Here is an 18,313-nt window from a genome sequence, read left to right on the forward strand (position 1 = left end):
ATCTTCCCCCGTTGCATTATTTGTTTTGTCAAAAGCAGCAAAAGCTACTGTCATCAGCTTGAGACTGAGCAAACTCAGCTCATGCAGAGCATGCTTGGCATGAGGAAATGTTTTTGTTTCTTGAAGCAGGCTCTGAGAAGGTCAGCTTGTCTTGCCTGCCACTCCATTTCAGGCTTTAAATGTTTTTTATTTTGTTTTTGCAATATTTTTGCCTATGTCATCCACAAGACATTCAAATTTTTGCTTTATATTTAGTTCCTTGGGTTTTGGGGGTGGTTTTTTGGGTTTTTTTTAAGTCACCTTTACCATAGGGACAAGTAGGCCAATATCTGTGTATTCCAAACTTCCAACTTGTAAAACTGAATGAGGTCAGTGCAGGGACTGTTTTTCCTAGTGGAATTAGCACCATCGTAGTGCAGAAATGTTTTCAAAGCTACTGAAAACTCTTTATCTGGTCAGTCTAGATACCAGATGTTTTTCTACAAAGTCTTAGCTCATTTTGGTTCACAACTGTTCTCTGCCATCCTTGCACATCAAACATCTGCTGAGTCAAGATGGTGTTTTGAATCTCAGAAAAAAATCAGGTTTTCAGGAGGGTTATTTTTTTCTGCTGTATTTTTTTTTTTTTTTTTTTTTCCAGAGAGAAGATACTGTTTTAATGGGAAACCTCACACCCAAGAACCTTGTGGCTGTTTGTTCCTACCCACAATAATTCTCTGGCCAACACATTACAGCTTCCACCCCGATACTGTCAGAGGCACATTTCCTTCAACCCTCTGACTTGGTTAATCACATCAAGTAATTTGTTTATGAAGTTCAATTCTACAAAGCCCAACTTGGAAGCAGGTATTCATCCTCCCAGATACAAGCACTTCTGCTGTAATTTCTTTTAAAGTCAGAGCTGATCTTTATCTACAAAAGGCTGGAGCAATAAGTATTTGGTGTGTTTAGAAAACATGTCTCTTTCACCACACCTGCAGCCCGGCTGCCAACTTTCAGCCCTGTGGACTCTCCACTGCTCTGGGAGACTCGGGTGCAGTAAACAAAGTAGTTTTCTCTGGATTCCCATGTTCCAGGTACCTCTCCCAAATGCTTCACGTACTTAGGCCCTAAAAGTCTTCACACAGGTCCTGTTCCCACAGCATTTCCAAGGGTTTGGTGGGAGTGGGGGGTGATGGTAGCTGGGTTTTCTTCCACTTCTCCTCTACATTGTCCTATTAATGACTTTACAAGAGATGCAGAAGAGCCTTCACTGTTGATCAAGAACAGAAACCATTTCAGGAGTTACTTGTTACTTCCAAGATTTTTTTTTTCCCCACCATTGACGTAAAATACAAAAGAAATCCCATCTTTTCAGGCTTCTGCTGAAAAATTATTACAGCACCCAAATCTGCAGCTGTCTTCCAGAGCTACTTCTACCTGACTCAAGGTAATGTCCCATAAGCCTCTCCCTTGGCATCACTGGTGTTCATGTGGGTCATAGCAATGCCAGTGCCACTGAACAAACAGACTTCAAAGTAAAAAGGAATGCCAGAGCCAGGGAGTCATGCCTAGGGGTGAGAGAACTGGGATAATAAACTCACGGCATCACACTGGTGCCAAACAACCCAGTACTTTTTGTGCCTCTCATTTATGCCTTGGAATGGTTTCCTAAGCCACCATTTCATTTGGGAGATGAAAGGACCAGGCAAGGGTTAAATTGGAGCTGCCATCCCCCACCCCAGTCTATTCACCGCAGAAGGAAATCTGTCTCTCTCCCACCCCTCAGCATCCTGTCTCCGCTGCCTTGGAAAACACACAAGTCCCTCACGGCTTCCTGAGGGGCAGAGAGCTCAGCCTGCTCCCAGCCCTCCTCCACCCCAGTGCACCCTGCAGCATCCTGGCTTTCCCATGGCAGAGCACCCTTCCTGGAGGGCTCCAGACACAGCAGCTTCTTCCCTCTCACCTGGCCTGCCCAAAGGAGCTGCTCTAGCAACAACATCTCTGTCTCCTGGGTTTTACCCCAGCAGCTGTTCAAATTTGGCCTTGGGTACAGCGGGTATCCTGCAGCTGGCACAGCTATTCCATCACCAAGGCTAAATAATTACCAAGTGGCTTCTTCTCCCCCTTGTCACTCTTTACCATGTATACCCCTGGTATTTTCTCATTTTCTTTTTTTTTTTTTCCTCTACAGTTGGTGGGGACAGCCAAAAGGGACTTCAGACTGCTCCCTCAAAGTAATCCCATCCTCATCTAGTGCGTTCCCCACTGTGTGCCAAAGTTCTCCCATCCCTGTGACTCCAAGGAGCCAAGCCATGCTCAGAGCACTCTGAAGGTTGGGAACCCACAGGAAAGTTTAAGTGTTAAACCAAGTCACACAAACCTCACAAAAGCCACCCCTCAGAGGTCATACCGGGGTCACTGCTTTCCCCACAGGGCCCTTGGCTGCTGCTGAGCACAGTTGCTTTAGCTGCGTGGAAGGGTCAGCTCCAGAGCCTCAAGTCCTCACCAACAGGCTCAGAAAATGGACCAGTTCAGTTTCCCCTTCAGATACAGCAAATGGATGGCAGGAGAAGAAGGAGAAGCCAGCCCTGGGCACCTGAGGAGGCTCAGCATCACCTGGAGCACCCAAAGGTAACCCACCTTTGGGTGGGATCCACACAGCCCAGCACAGCTGGGAGGTGCTCAATACCCCCACAGCAGCATCACCTCTGAGCTGTGTCCATGTGTAAGTGCAGTTTGAAGCACAGAATGACTCTGCTGCCTTCAGTCCAGAGCTGGAGCAGGCTGGTGAGAGCTCTAGGGCTGGATGTTACAGAGACATGCCCTAAGAATGCTTCCAAAGGGCAGGTACTGCACACTCTGCATCCTCATGGGGAAGCTGTGCAGCCTAACTAGGGCACTGTGAATTCACACCCTGGCTCTCTGTGCTGGACTTGTCCTTGGAGACGAGCCCCACATGGCTTCTTCCAATGCTCCTGGTCCTGGGGAAGCAGCACGGAGAACTACAGCGTTGCCAAATCTAAACTTTGAACATCATGAGTCATAGTTTCCGAAAATTATCCCAGTGGTATTTAAAAAACAAAAAAAAAAAAATAAAACAAAACAAAATTTAATGAAATCCATTTTTCATCTCTCAGATGACACCCAGAAGTTTCTCCACAGTTCTCAGTGCTAAAAACTCAAGGGAAAACAAACACATGACAGAAAGCAGGAGTAGAGATTTTCATGCATTCTCATGATTCCAGAAGCTGGAATTTTAAAGAAAAAGAAATAAACAGCAAAAGGCTTATGATATAAAGATTATAATTTGGCTAGCAGCAGAAGTAAAATCTCATGGTTTATGTGACAAACCTCAACTGAACAACTCAGCTCAAAAACTTGGAAAAAAGAAGGTGAAACATTCCAGTATCATTTTGGCTGCCAAAATAACAGAAAGAATTGTGCAAAATTTCAACACAAAGAAAAAAAAAAAAAATCAATAAGATTTTTTTCCACTTTCACGAATTCAGAGACAAACAGATGTTGACAAAAAGTTGTTGCAAATAGTTTTTGCTGTTGCTCAGCTGAGCCTGAGCTGCAATGAAAGTGCATCTCTCGTTCATTAAGTCATTGCTGTCACTCACACACAGCAGCCAGTGCAGTGTCTCTGCACCCTTGGTGCTCCTTTGCAACTTTTACCAGCATGACGGGGTTAACTTCAGCCTCTTGTACCATGTTAACAGTCAGAATGAATTATTCTCATTTCTTCTGCAAGAACATACCTGTATGCTCTAAGAGAAAGGGGCACAGACCCTGTTTCACACATATGAAAAATCCCTGCTCCTTGGTAACGTGTACTTTTTAATATGATTCTACAATTTGGACAAGTATCAAAGGGCCCAACTGGCTCCTGTGTGCTACTTTCTGTCCTCCTTCAGCAGTGAAGCAACTCTTAATTGTATTTACTCTGGATTAGACCTGTAGGACCCAACCTAAATCATACCAAGATCCAAGAGGTGCTCTCCTGGAAAAAGCCTTCCCAAATGGATCCCATGTCCAAATTGCAGATGACGCCATCACTGGTTTCATTTCAAGGCAATCCAGATGTTCAGTAAAGTGATTAGGAAGTGGTGTGTATCAAATATAAGATACTCCACATTGAATTAATGCATTTATTTGCTCTGAATGGTTTTCCAGGTCAGGGCAGCACTTTGCCTGTCATAAGTAAAGTGCTTTGACAGAACACATGGACATTTCTGCTGCTTAAACTGAGCCAGAAACCAGAATGGCCAGCAACTCCCAAGTCTCAGAAGAGTCCAAAGAAGTACTGTCTCTCTGATATATTTATTTCCTGGCCAACTAAATGCATGAGTTCAGGTCCCATTTGTCAGCATCCTTCATAGGAACAGCCATTTGAAAGGAAGAAAATAAACATAACAATGTTATAGTGGGGTCATTGAGTTTTCAGCCTATTACTGGCTAGCAGGTGTGCAGAGCATCACTGAAATCAACTAATACGGCCCTTTGCTTTGAAGAATGAATGCCAAGAACTTGTCTCTTTGGGGTGCAGCACCTCTGCCCAGACAGACTTGGTTGTTCCAGTGCTGTCCCCAAGCCAGGTGTCCATGCTTGTGGCACATGGCTCTGGTACATAACTTGGCCTCGGCTCTGTAACTGGGACAAGGTCAGCAAAACCTGCCCAGGACTAGCAAGAGCTGCTAAAGCCTTGTCTCAAACTACTGCAGAGTGTAAGTATCTCCTACCTCTCCTATAGGGACCTACTGGGGGTTTTTCATTTCCTTCAAAGAGGAAGAATGAGGACCAAGAACAGCTGAGAACACAACATGGGCGGATCCTCAGTTTTATTTCCTTATTTAGCAACCCAAGAGAATCAGTAGACCCCTTTCTTCCTCCTTGTCAGAGAAGCATTCAGTGGATGTGTTGACTATTACCCCATCTGCCACAGTTTTCTAGGGAGAATTTCAGAAACAAAGTTCTCAGGCAATCACAAAACCACTAAATCCAAAGGCATCACATTCTCTGCTAATGAAAAGCAGCCACGGACATGGGCAAGATCTCCAGTGTCAGAGTCCCTTATGACTTCAGGCCTATGTCTCTTTCTCACTTGAGTTTCTCCTTACACCTTCTGCTTGTGAACAGGGGAGGACTCACAGGCACATGGGGGGAAAAGAATCCAGATAAGAGAATGCAGCTGGGTTGTAATTTGTAGTTTCACAGTCCTTTGTGGATAAGCCCCAACACAATACATCCATTTGCCTGCAAATTCCGAATTGTGTTAAACCCACGGTAGTTCTAACGTAACAATATCTTCATGCTGAGCAACTTGAAGACTGCTGAGAAATACAGCACTTAAGCAGAACAAAAAGCAAATTCCCAGCAGCACCTTCCACCCCCATGTTTTTATTGAGTTTTAGTAGAAAAGAATTCAAAAATAAAGAGGGCCTGCAGACCAGACTAGGCATTGTCTGCATTAATTTGGGGTTTATATTACTTTCAGCTGATACTCAGATGAAAAATTAACCCAGCATTCCTCCATGGTTTAGGATTTTGTGAACGAGTTTTATAGACACATCTCTGCTCCTAGGACCTGGTGTTCCCAACGATTTCCACCAACATGGGCACACAGGAAAAGGAGGAACAGATCCGTGTATGTATGTTTGTTTGCAAGCCAGTGTCCCAGATGAAAAGGGAACATGCAGAATAGTATCAGCTCTGATCTGAGAGCTCTGCGACAGGTCATGGTAATGTGATTTTCACCCTTCAGCTTTAGTGACAGAGGAATCTGGCCATCAAGATACCCTGTCTTTTGCCATACTAAGAAAAATGCCAGAAACTGTTTTAAGTGGCATCAAGATTTTTCATTAGTGCCTGAAGCAGGTGGAACTCACACCTTTGTGCTTATGAGGAGGTGTTGGGCTCCTCAGTGTTAGGTGTTTCTTTAAGTTTTTATCTCAAGCTTATTCCTTAAGGCAAAAATAAAAGTTTTCCAGGTTATAAAAGTGCTGGGCTTCCAGCTGCACTTATCCCATTATGAAAATATAATTCTTGAAATATATAACTTCATAGTTGTCATTTCATTTGGTTATGTAGGATGCAAACCAGAGAATTGCATTTATAAAGATTCTTCAATGAAACATTTACAGTTCCTTGCTTATTTCTGATGGAAGCTAAATTTTTAGCAGCCACATGTAAATTCAAAACACCTAAGGCTTTCCCTCACACCAGAGGTTACAAACTTGAGACACTTCTAAGAACCTCCAGGACCAACCAACTCTTTCCATAGAGGGGAATTAAGCAAAATCTCCACCTGGGAATGAGCAGAAGGAAATCCACAACTGTGGGAGGATAACAGGACACCAACACACCCCCGCTGAACAGAGCACATGTTGAGAGCTCCATCCAGACACCTTCAGCAGCAATCCCACCTGCTCCACCATCCTGGAAGGATTCTGCAGCACCACTACGGTGCTGCCACCTTCCAGGGAAAGGCTGGTGGCCTTCTCCAGTAACTTCACCAGCTCCTGGGAAATACCACCACAAAACTCACCAAGTCCTACTGTTAATGGCTGTGGCCCACCACAGCACATGGATCACTCCTGACTCCACCAAAACTGCTTCCCTCTCAGTTTTTCATGAGAGCCCCCTCCCAGCAGGCAGTAAACCTCCCGAGCAGAGCCCAAGGAGAGTACTTACCTCCCACAGCAACACATGAGCTTCCCTCTCTCCTGGGACTTTATTCCAAACACTCTTGGTCCGTGACTGGCACAGAGCTGAAATGCATGCGAGCCCCTTCTCAAGGGCCATATTTCCCTTCCAAGCATCTCCATGGAGGGCAGCTTACCTTCCTTGTGGTCTCCTATAGCCTGAGGTAGCTCTGGGAAAACAGCTTGTGCAGATGGGGCAGGTCAGGCCCATTCCCCTCACTGTCTGCTCACAGCTGTAGGCGTTTTCCTCTCCTGAGCAGAGCTGGAGGTTGCACAAACACAGTGTGAAGCATCTCCCTGCTCTCCTTCCTTGGGTGGGATGGCTGGCAGGGAACAAAGGGACCTCAGCTCCAGGATTTCTTGTCTGGATACCTTCCACTTAAAGGAGCTAGACCCTCTAAATTAAAGGCGTTTATATGAGACAGGGTGGCAAAATTAAGATTAAAGCAGATCAAACATTAGGTTTTCAAAAATAACAGTAAGAATAAGATTAGTTGTAAGTGATTGGCAGGAATTAACACGGGCATCCTCACTGCAGCAAGGTCTACAAGCTGTAGCAGAGAAATCTGGGCATTTCTATCAGGCAGTGCTTTATATACACCCTGCAAAGGCAAATCATTGGGTGGAAATGAAAATCAAGAAGGAGAAATATATATGTTTCTGATTATTCTATCCCTAAAGTTGTGTTCTGTCATTATGGCAGATTGCTTAATTGTGCTGCTGATTACTTTTCCTGAATTCTTCCTACAGCTGTAGTTTTTGCAGTGCCGAGGAAACACTAATTAGCAGGAGGAATGTTGCCTTAAGTTTTTTTACAATATATATATACATGTTTAAAAAAAATAATTCCTCCATATTTACCTCTTTAGTCCTGGCTCTGTTGTTTATTTAACCCTTCTCACTCCTTGTTGATCCATCCCTGCTGTACACACGGGTGGTCTGACATGGGGAGGTTGCAGGGAGACAAGTCCCATTTCCAGCTGAAGGCAGCCGTAATCCCAGGCAGCAGCAGCTCAACTCAGTGCCCCTCACCCCTCAAAATTCACCTTGTCCAACAATCCAAATGTGCATTCACTGTGGGATAGGTTGGTCTTTGTGTCTTTGCTACTGTGAATATTCTCTATACTTTGCAGTATGTAAAATACGTCTCTGGTTTAAGAGCATCTGCACGATGCTGTAATTTTACCACATGTTTAGACTCCACATCCTTAATGATCCATCACAGGGATGATTTGATGTTGTTTAACTCTTGTTTCACTGTGGCATGCATTTGCCCTGCTTGTCCTATTGTATATTCCTGCAATATATCCACTCAATAAGGAGAAATGTTTCTTATTTTGTGTAAATTAATGCTGTGGCACTAAACTTTAAAATTTTTTTGTCCTTCAGTATTAACTGCTGGTTCACACAACCTTCCTCTTGCTCCTCCTCATCATCCTTTCTTCAGCAGATGCAATGGAAAGAGTGCAGTTGCTCACTAAAAGCATGTGTGGAGCTCTCACACAAGTTATTTTAAGAGGGGTCAGAGGGGATCCCAGTCTTACACTTCCATAAACCCACCAGTATAGGATTGTTGGGATTAACAGAAAAAATTGAGGGGGAGTAAGCAACACATGGCTGCTGTTTGTAGGTTTTACCTCTCTTTGAAGTGACTGATGCATTGACCCCATTCTTTCTGTTTCTCTTGCACATTTAACCATGGTCTGAGCCAGCACCTCGACTGAGACCCAGGGCCAGCCACCTCTGTGTAATCAGCAGTTTAAGCCTCCAGCACAGGAGGCTTTTGCTGGGGTGCTTGAGGCTACAGCTATTCTGTCAGCTCAGTTTGGGTTTGACTCTCTGGGAGCTCACACTGCCCACGCACCCCAGCACAGCCACCCTGCTTCCCAGGAAAGGAAACTTGGGTGGGATGAGAAACCTCTTGAGGCGCCCTCGCTGCCCTGCAGCGTGGCTGACTCATGAGCGATGCCCGCAGGGCTGCCACCTGTCACTGTGAAATTTCGGTGGCTTCAGTGACTTCCCCAGTCAGCTCTGCCCTCGACACAAGAGATGGGTGTTTCAGTTCACCAGCAGCACCAAAAAGTCAAGACAAAGCAAACCAAAAGCAGGTTGGGCTGAGCTGTTTAACAGACCGAAACCCAAGGTGAGGAACAGCTCGACTCAGCTGAAAGCTGAGAAGGAAATTAATGAGAAATCTGGGTAAAGTCAAGGGTAGCTTATAAAGTCTTATTTGTAAGGAAAAAACCAACTTTGGAGCTTAGAGCAAGTGCCTGAGGAACAGTGGCTACACGCTGACACAGATCTGTCAGTGGCCTTCATGCTTTATGTACATTCACAAAGTCCACAGGCTTCTTCCTGCTTGTATATTGCTCCTGAATCTCAAATGACTTGAACAAATAGTGCTGCCCACTAGGACAAGGACTTCAGGATGCATCACAGCTACTGAAGCTGGCTGTGCTGCTGGGATGGGCTGTAGACAGAATCCCTGGCATGTCCTGGGCTTCCTCCACACTCTTCAAAGGGCCAGACACCACGTGCGTGGCCAACCCCGTGGTGCTGGAGGCACTGGGCTCGCTTTGAGCCTTGTGCATGCTTAGCAGGCGAGGTCAGCGTCTCTGGACATCTGGCAGCTCCCAACAGGCTGCCAGACATTGGGAAATCTGAGACAAACACATTAAAAAAGCCTCCAAATCTGCCTGTAAACAATGTTCAGGTGGGAAACCAGCATGTACAGTAGTTCTGCAGCCTGCTTTGCTTTAGCTGTAACTGGAATGTAACCAGTCCTGGGTTTTGTGGAGTCAAAATTGGGACCTTCATCCCTGAACCCACTCCAAAGCCAAGTTCACTAAGGTATTTAGGTACAAGAATTCATTGAACATCTCAATTCCATTCATTGCACTGGACCTCTGTTCACAGGGAGCAGTCCCTACCCAAAAGAACTTGCAGATGAGGGGCAGCAAAGTCAGGAGTTCAGATTGCTAAAAACCAGTAGCAGACACTGTTTGCAGACTACTAACCCAGTCTCTCCTCCAGGAGAAAAGCAATTTTATCTGACTGTTCCTGGTAAGTACAGAAAGAGGTTCCATGGTCACCATAAGTATTAGGATTGAATAATGTTTGTCTATATTAATTTGAAGTGCATGGCAGGGAATAAGGTAATTTTTCCATCCTTCTGATTATATGTAAAAATTTTATACGAGCTTTTTGTGGATTTGATTGCAGCAACTTGGGCCGTTTCCCAATTTGTTCTTCTCCCAGGACAGTTTTTCTGAATCAGTTGCTAACCAGCCCTGGTAGAACACATTTAACTATGAAATATTTTTCGCTTTAACTTTTCAAACAACCTAGAGAGGAGGTCACACTCTCCTGGCCCATGTGCAGTGCCTTTGCTGTCTCAAAGGCTCTCTGTGTCTGCTGCAGCCAAGCAGTGAGGAGTGGGATGGTCTCACAGCAGGGTGTTGGCTCAGTGACACACATGCAAACCAAAATCCATGCCTTCCTGCTCCAACACTCTCCTGGTGACACCCTTCAGTTTGTTAAAGGTAAGCACATGTTGGGTGGTGCTCTCACCCACCCTTTAAATGGCAGCACACATAAATCACTCTTGAAGTTTGTATTTATTAAAGGAGATGCTGCAAAGTGCTTGAAAATAATGTTGGCTGCTGTGAGCTGTGGTGCCCAATCAATGAGAGACATGACAGTCAATTACCCTTCCACTTACTGATTATCCCCAGCAATCAGCCTGGATCAATACCTTCAATCTCAATTGATAGCAGATATCAAATCTGAAATAGGACGTTTCAGTGCTTTGAAAATACTGTTGGGGGGGGGGGGGGGGGGCAGTGGCCACCGCATTTCTTTAATCATTCATTTCACTTCTCCCTGCTCCAATCGGCCAGGGGACAGGCTCTCCAAATGGCTCACGCCTATCCTTTTGGCAGTGCCTGACCAGTTCCAAGAAGGGGGGCACCTGGACCACAGCTCACTGCCCTGGGGCATCTTCAGTGCAGAGAGAGCCTGTGGCAGAGAATAGGGGAAAAGTTCAGGCCAATGCAGTAGGACAAAGCAGGAAAATAAGGAGGGATACTGAAGCAAGGAAGGTGTTCCCCAAGGTGCTGCTCTGCGGCAGCAACACGTAAGCAGGGCACCTGGAGATAGGCTGCAGTGGCATCTCCATCCATTGCCACCCCTCGTCACACTGTCACCATTCAAACAGTGACATTCTCTCTATACTCTCTGGCAGAGCACTCAGCTCCACAGGAGGGATGGAGAGGAGCAGGAGGTTTCGCCTGTCTTTGTTACAGAAGACTTAACAAAGCTTCCAAATATTTGAAGAAGAGCTGTGCCAGCAGCTCTTTCAGAGTTTCCTTCAAAGATGCCAGTTCGAACAGGCTTTTGTAATTGAGAAGGATCATTTGCATTTGTAATGGTTTAAGCACAAACCCATACACACCGGTGTGGGTGAGGCAGCAGGGCTGATTGGGATGGAAATGGTCTGGGGCCGGGAAGAGCTTCCCTGCACTCCTGCTCTCCCATTCAAAAGCCTAGTGGGCTTTGACTTTGGTGTCCCTCAGGCATCCCTATGACTGCAGGACATCTCCATGCCACTGGCACCTAAGAAAGCCTGGCCCTCTCACCATGTCAGACCTGTCTTTCTGGTGGCCCTTCAGCACCTGGCCTTTGCGTAGGAGTATAAGCTCCTCCCTTGGATGACCACAGCAGCCAAAAATCCCCATGTCAACCTCTGGATCAGAGCTTCCAGGTACATACAGACAGCTCGACTGTGAAGTCAGAGGTCTCTTGCCTGCACCAATTGCTCCCCACAGGTGAATCCCAACCCTGTGATTTGTCACCATGGTGCTGCCAGTTCCTGCAGGCTTCACTGCATGGGAGTGGCTCTTTAAAACACCATGTCCCTAGGGTCAGCCAGCCAAGGTGCTTGGCTTTCCCTGAGAAATACTTGGGGAGGTAGTAAAAGTAAGAAGGGTACCTGATGCATCCTTGGAATCATGGAGAAAAAGCTGGGAAACTTGAACTCAAGAGCTCAAGATATAACCAGCAAAAAATATGCTCTCTTAAAAATGGTTTACTTTGGGGGTTGGCTGTTAATGTCGTTTCAATGTCCGCATGTGGCAGAGGCAGGAAAGCAGCTGAAAGATAACGGAGATAAAGCATTATCCCTAGAATCACAATATGGCCAGGAGCCAAGGCATTCCCCTTTTTTAAATACACGATCCTTGTCATAAGATTGAATATCCATTTGGGGGCAGAATTCCCCTACTTTACTCTACACACTCCCCTCTGAAAGCGTTGTAATGCTTTACTTATTGGCATCTTATTTTGATGAATAGGCTGCAATTGGTGCAAAAATCTCCTGAATGGCTTTAGGAGACTCAGGCATGTGATCGCTGGCCCATTTGTACTAAGTACCATCATTCACAGTCTGTATTACTCACAGGATGCTTAAGCCAGCGTATTTTCCTAACAGGCACAGTCCTCTGAGGGTACAGCTAATCGTGCTGGGGACTTCTTTGAAGTAGCATAAAGGGTAATTATTCCCCAAAGTCTCATTTTTAAAAACACCCTTAAAAACTAAGTTTTGTGCCTTTGGAGGAAAAAAAAAAAAAAAAAAAAAGCGCCCAACCCCAAGTACGGCAGTGCCAGGAGGAGTGGCTGCCTGCTGGACTCAGAGCGGCACGGGAGGGAGACATGTCCTGTCTCTGCTCTTTGTCTGCACCGAAATACAGATATTGAGGATAAAAATAGGGAAGAAAAAAAAAACGGACCTCGGAGAAATGTGGGTCAAGTACAAGAGGATGCCTTTTTTTTTTTTTTTTTTTTTTTAATAGTGTAATGGGCAGGGATAACACAGATCAGGGCCTGGGAAAAGCAGACCTCAATCAGCAGTGGCAGCAGTGAAGCCTCTGAGCTCAGGTGGATTTCTGCAACCTGTCACAGTCCTGAGTTTCTCTGCTGACAAGCTGGCCTCCACACCAGACTACTCCTTACCAAAGCTTTCCTCTTGGTAGCACAGAAAAATGTGGGCCCCAGGGTGGTTTAGCACATGAGCAAGGAAAAAAGTCCCACTGCTGGTCCCAGTTACCTGTGGGGGTTGTGCTGTGGGGCAGGAAACAGGAAACACCACCCCCAACCCACTCTTCTGGATGGGCTTTGCTATTTTCTTCATTAATGCTTCTGAACTGGTCAGCACTATAGGGGACCCATGGAGATGCAGCCCACTCTTACTTTCTGAGTGCAGAAATGCATTTGATGAGCTGTGTTCACTTTCCAAGAGCAAGACCTGGACAAGGGCCTGTCTGAGCACTAAAAGAGCTGATTCCTAGGTGAGGAGAAGAGAGGAAAAGGCAGATATTCCATTTAGCTCAAGAGAGGGGAGAAGCCACTCACAGCATATAAAGGCTCTGTCCATTTTGTAGTATTTCTAATTACAATTAATTAGAAATTATAGCATGCTCCATCCCGTGCTTTCTGCCCGTCTTTGAGCAAAATGATTGGCAAAACATTTTTTCAAGAGTGCTTCATTTACGGTGTCAGAGATGTCACCTGACACCACCAGTGTCACCTGGCCCTTTGTAAGAAGCATGCTGCTTTGCCCCACTATGGACATAAAGTGCTTTTCCTATGTCCTACCAGGAGTTCAAAGCCCTGGAAAGAGACCCCATCCCTAAAGAGAAACATCAGGGCAGCACAGCCAGCCCCACTTCAGCTGCAAACCTGCTCAGCCATGACAGCTTCTCCCTGTTCCTATAGCTTGTTTTAAACTTTTTGTATGCTCGAAGAAATAGAGAAACACACAAGTCCAGAAAAAAGTTACACCGTGACTATTTTTAGCATGCAGTTGTGTTCAGAAACACCCCAGAAATAAAAGACTATCTAAATTTGCCAGCAACCGTTAAAGAAAATCTGTTTCGTTACTGCTGCTCGTAATTTAACCACCCTCCCCTCTTATTTGCACTGTTTATACATGAATTCCTACAGCATTATGTGCTTTGTATAAGCAGGAAAGGTCCAGTCCAGACACGGCTCCATGACAGCTCCTCCTGACTAACAGCAGAATTATCCTTACATAAGTCCTTTCTCTTCCTTGGCTTTTTTTCTCCCTCCAGGAAGGTACTTCCCCGCACACCCCGGTGGGATGGAGCGGCTCAGTTCCATGCCTGATGTCGCAGTGCCATCTCATGGCAGCTCCAGTGCCAGCCTTTCACAGGCCATCCACTTGCTTTCAGCTCTTTGCAGGTGTTTTCTTGTTGAGCTGTTGAGGCCTTAAATTCATAAACTCGCTAAAACAAAACAAAACAAAACAAAAACATCTAAAATAAAACAACAAACAAACAAACAAACAAACCTGAAAAGATTAAATGAGAGCTTTTGGTAATTACCTAAAACTTGAAAACTTTAGAAACTTAAGAGCCTTCCAAGGAAGCTCAAGGCTAGAGAACAATCAGCAGAGATAACTTATTTTCTGAGAAGCAGGAAGGTTGGAGATGAGGGCAGTGAAGATGCTTACATCACTTTTGTAGTTAGCTTGACTCCAGAGGGAGAAACTTTACCCTGATTTTGCTTCTGAAAACATAGGGAGGGGCTGCCCTGTGCTCCCATGGTCAGACACCCTGTTGGGAGAAACTCCGGGAAAGTCACCAGCTGACCCCACCATAGTGACAGCAAGAGCATGGGGAATCCAAGACACAAACCCGGAAGAGTGGCACTGCTGCTGCAGGGTGTAGATGTAGGGAATGACTAACAAGCTGGCTAGGAAATACTGAACACAAAAAACCCAAAAAAGTCTCACCAAAATTATTGCAAAGTGAAAAAATATAAAATAAAATAAAAGCCAATAAGCTTTCTGTGCAGACCATGCCTGTGCCACAATGCAGGATCTTTCCCCCAGTTAACCTGGCAGGCAATCCTGTCCTTTCACAGGCAAATATTATTTTGAAAAGTTGCTAAGAGCCAGCAGTGCTAATACATTTGGGTCAGGATTTTCCTACTCCAAACCCCCTATTTCATGACCAAAGACATGCAGGAAAAATCCCTTCTACCTTTGATGGGATTTACAATATCAGCCACCCCACGGCTGTGACAGCTCCAGTGGGGAGGCAGAGGTGCCAGGATGGGTGGGAGGCCATGGAATATGATTACCCAGGGAGGGCACATCATGGCACAGGATTACATGCACCATCCATCACTTGCTGACTGGGTTGTTTTTTCTTTGCACACTTGTATGGAAATGTAACTACAAAACATTCCTCTGAGCTATTCACTGATGGGCAAATATAGCTTTAAATGACTTCTCTAGGAAAGAATCCTCACTATTTTATACAAATTGTCTTGCATGTTTATTACACAGAATCGTGATCCAAAAAGAAGGGGATCCATCCCATGCCTGTTCATAACTCTGTTACACATTATGAGCTGAACATACTCCAGGCCCCCTCGTATGATGAATGATACCTACTTCATTTCCAGCCTGCTCCCATGTGCTTATTTATTTATGCAGCCTCTGTGCTGATGGATATGCTCCCAGCTCCTCCACCAGACAGAGCACATCACAGGCACTGGCCTTGCAATGGGCAGTTTGGAGAGGGAGCAGTAAAAGCTGAAACTTTGCTCCTGGCCTCACCACTGTGCAAGAACACCCCAGGACTGCTCCAGAACTGCTGCACTTTCCGCTGACACTGTTCCCAACAGCTGGTAGCTTCTCCACCACATTTAAAGCCTTTTTTTTCCTGCCCTTTGACTAGGAGCAGGGCACCAGGCTGGACTCAAGAGCTACGCAGGTGCATGGATGCCCACCCGCCCATTCCAGGAATGCTGTGCCTGGGAGGTACCCACAGGATGTCTCCTGCTGTATTTAGCTTGGCTGGCTCAGCCAGCCCATTCCACTGTCTGCACAGCCTCGGGGAGAGTGGAAGGAAACAATGTACTGCCCAGCCAAGCAAAACACCAGGAGGTCAAAAGCTGCCGCACGGCTTCTTGGAGATGACGCTCCTGAGGCAGGTCCACTTGTCTCCTGGCACGGGAGCATCCTGCAGAGCCCTGCACTAACGCCACAGCTCCTTGCACACACCTCCTGCACACCCTGGCTCCTGCACACACCTCCAGGGATGAGATTTTGTACCCTGGGTGGGAGGAAGGTGCTGGGGTGGGCAGTCCCCGTGCAGAGTGCAGCCCCCATTCCTTTGTGCTGTGGTACATACGGCTTCAGAAATAATCCAGTGTTCATTACCTTGTCAAATTAAGAAATTGAGAGCTGTCAAAGTGCAGCAAAGATTGGAGGTGGCTTTTACAGCAAACTGTGGAATCTCCTGCTGTTTGTCTAATCTAATTTCCTCATCCTTGTCCTAAGAGAATCATTACAAGCCAGAGAGAAGTAGAGAGATGAAGACAAGAACAATTTCCAACTGAAGGCACCTCCTCCTTCCTTGTGTGTGTGCAGATGAGAGGGTTTATATAAGCTGTGTGGGATCAATAATTTCCCTCTGTCAGGCTTATGTTTTAAGACAACTCTTAGATTTCATCCCCTCTGGTTAATCTGCCATAGAAAGAATATAAAAATAAAGAATATTCTTTTGTCTGGCGGCAAGCACTCCTGTCTTCCAGCACTGGCTCTTGAGAAGGCAATGCCAGAGAAAACAACATGTGGTGCATCTCAAGCCCCCTCAGCTGAGATAAAGCCCTAGAGGAACCAGCTGCTGTGATAGTAGAGGGTGACCAGGCTGTCCAACAACAGCACCAAACCCAAATAAATTCATAGATAAATAAAACACTGTCTCTGCTGGGGAAGGAAAAGTTAAAACCATGCCAGCAACTGGTTGGGGACAGGCTTTGAGGCAAAGCTGCCATTCCTTGCCTGCTAATTGTTATGTTTTCCAAAGATTTCATCAACTAAGTTGTGTTCAACAAACTGCTATTTAATTACTAGAGTAAAATCCTGTTAATTAGCCGGCCCCAGAAGACATCCCTTCATCCCTGTTAAGTGAAATTCCAAGCTAATCCCTCCTGCAGCCATTGTGTTGCAATGCAGCCTGGAGAGCCCCAGAGAGCAATTAGTGATGGCCACAAAGGTGGGAGAGCATCGGAGCTCGGCCCCCACCTGCTGCCAGTGGCTGTGGGAAGGTGCAGACCAGCACAAGTGCAACACTCAGAAGTAAAAAAAAAAAAAAATGTTCATTCCTCTTACCAATCCACGGCTCTCTTTCCTGGCTTCAGTTGCCCAGGTGGCTTCAACCACAGCCCGGCCAGCATCTCCTGTGCTCCCCTGGGCTGCATCCCCTCCCTTCCTGTGTGCAGTGCCTTCAGCTCCACACCACCCTCCACCTAACCACCACGCAGCATCTAAACTTGCCCCAGGAGGATGCAGTGAGCACTTTTATAAGGTGCTACAAACACTTCTAAACACAACCAGAAGGCTCCTCTTAGCTCTCATCTCACCTGGCTTCCCAGGTGTATCAAGGATATGAAGTTTCCACAAAATTCACAAAACAGCCTGGATAAAAGTGACACGTGCTCCAGCTAAGGAAAAAAGCTTCAGCCTTTCTGGATAATGCCCGAGGGCACCATTTCATTGTGGGAGGGATCAGCCAGGGCTTGTTCCCACCCCAAGAGGGAAGCAGGTTTCTTTCATTCAGTTAGTTGGAGTTTCTTTGCAGTCTGTCACCATGGAAGTTAAATGTTTTAATTTTACATTGAAATGCCAGCAGAAATTAATTTTGATAGGAAGTTGTAGGCACTTGTCTGATATCCATTTAAACAATTTAGAAGATTTTGAAGTACTAGGGGGCTCATTTAATCAAGTTCAATAAAGCAAATCTCCAGGTGAAAATAATGAATATTTAAAAGATATAAAAATTAACTGTTCAACATCATTTGGTATAAATACATCCCTACAGATGTAGGGATGAAAGAAGAGTTCAAAAATTCTACTAACTCTTAAAATCAATGGTTGCAAAATTCCAATAAGCAATTTGTCACATTCCTGTGAACTTGCACTGCCCAGTTTTATCCAAGACCAATCGTGGATTGGGCATAAGAGACACTGAATTTTAGTTGAGAAGATATCCACCAACCCTTATCCTAAGTAATACTAACAACTACTATCAGAATTAAGGCATATGGAAAAAGATAAAATCCCTGATTTTATAGACTAGGAACTTAGGAGAATGAAAAATTTACAACAATTTGAAATATGGACCTTGACAGTCAGCCTGCAGCTACCCTACCTTACTGCTAGAATGATGTCTCTAAGTCTTTACCTAATGTTGAACCAGAGAGATCTTTAATATTAAAGACGCACACAAGGCAACAACATAAAAATATTTGCCTGCAGTTGGATGAATAAAGTAATACCTTAAACTGGAATGTTCCAGTGACATCACCAGATCAGCCCCTTCTGCCAGCAGCTCCAACTCCACCGGAATCAACATCCATCCTGAAAACAAACCTGGGGAAGAAATAAGAGGCTGTGGCTTGTTTCCAAAAGTAAAAGGAAGCAGAGAGAGAGGTGCATGATTAATTCTCCATTAGTATTCCACTTACATTTCCTCCAAAGACAGGGAAATATTTCAAGTGAGAAATCTTGCTCATCAAGCAGTTGGAAACATTTCTAC

At 45.4% G+C, this 18,313-nt stretch overlaps 1 long non-coding RNA gene across 1 annotated transcript; it reads right to left on the reverse strand.

Annotated features, from left to right (window-relative positions):
- Nucleotides 1-10,207: 10,207 nt before the first annotated feature.
- On the reverse strand, nt 10,208-17,123 carry LOC120758470 (uncharacterized). The gene is made up of 4 exons (XR_005702889.1): nt 16,888-17,123; nt 13,774-13,987; nt 11,677-11,836; nt 10,208-10,703 (listed from the first exon to the last, which is right to left on the reverse strand). It is a non-coding gene; the product is annotated as an uncharacterized LOC120758470 (long non-coding RNA).
- Nucleotides 17,124-18,313: the final 1,190 nt, after the last annotated feature.

This window comes from Hirundo rustica, chromosome 12 (genome assembly GCF_015227805.2).
Source record: "Hirundo rustica isolate bHirRus1 chromosome 12, bHirRus1.pri.v3, whole genome shotgun sequence".
NCBI lineage: Eukaryota > Metazoa > Chordata > Aves > Passeriformes > Hirundinidae > Hirundo > Hirundo rustica.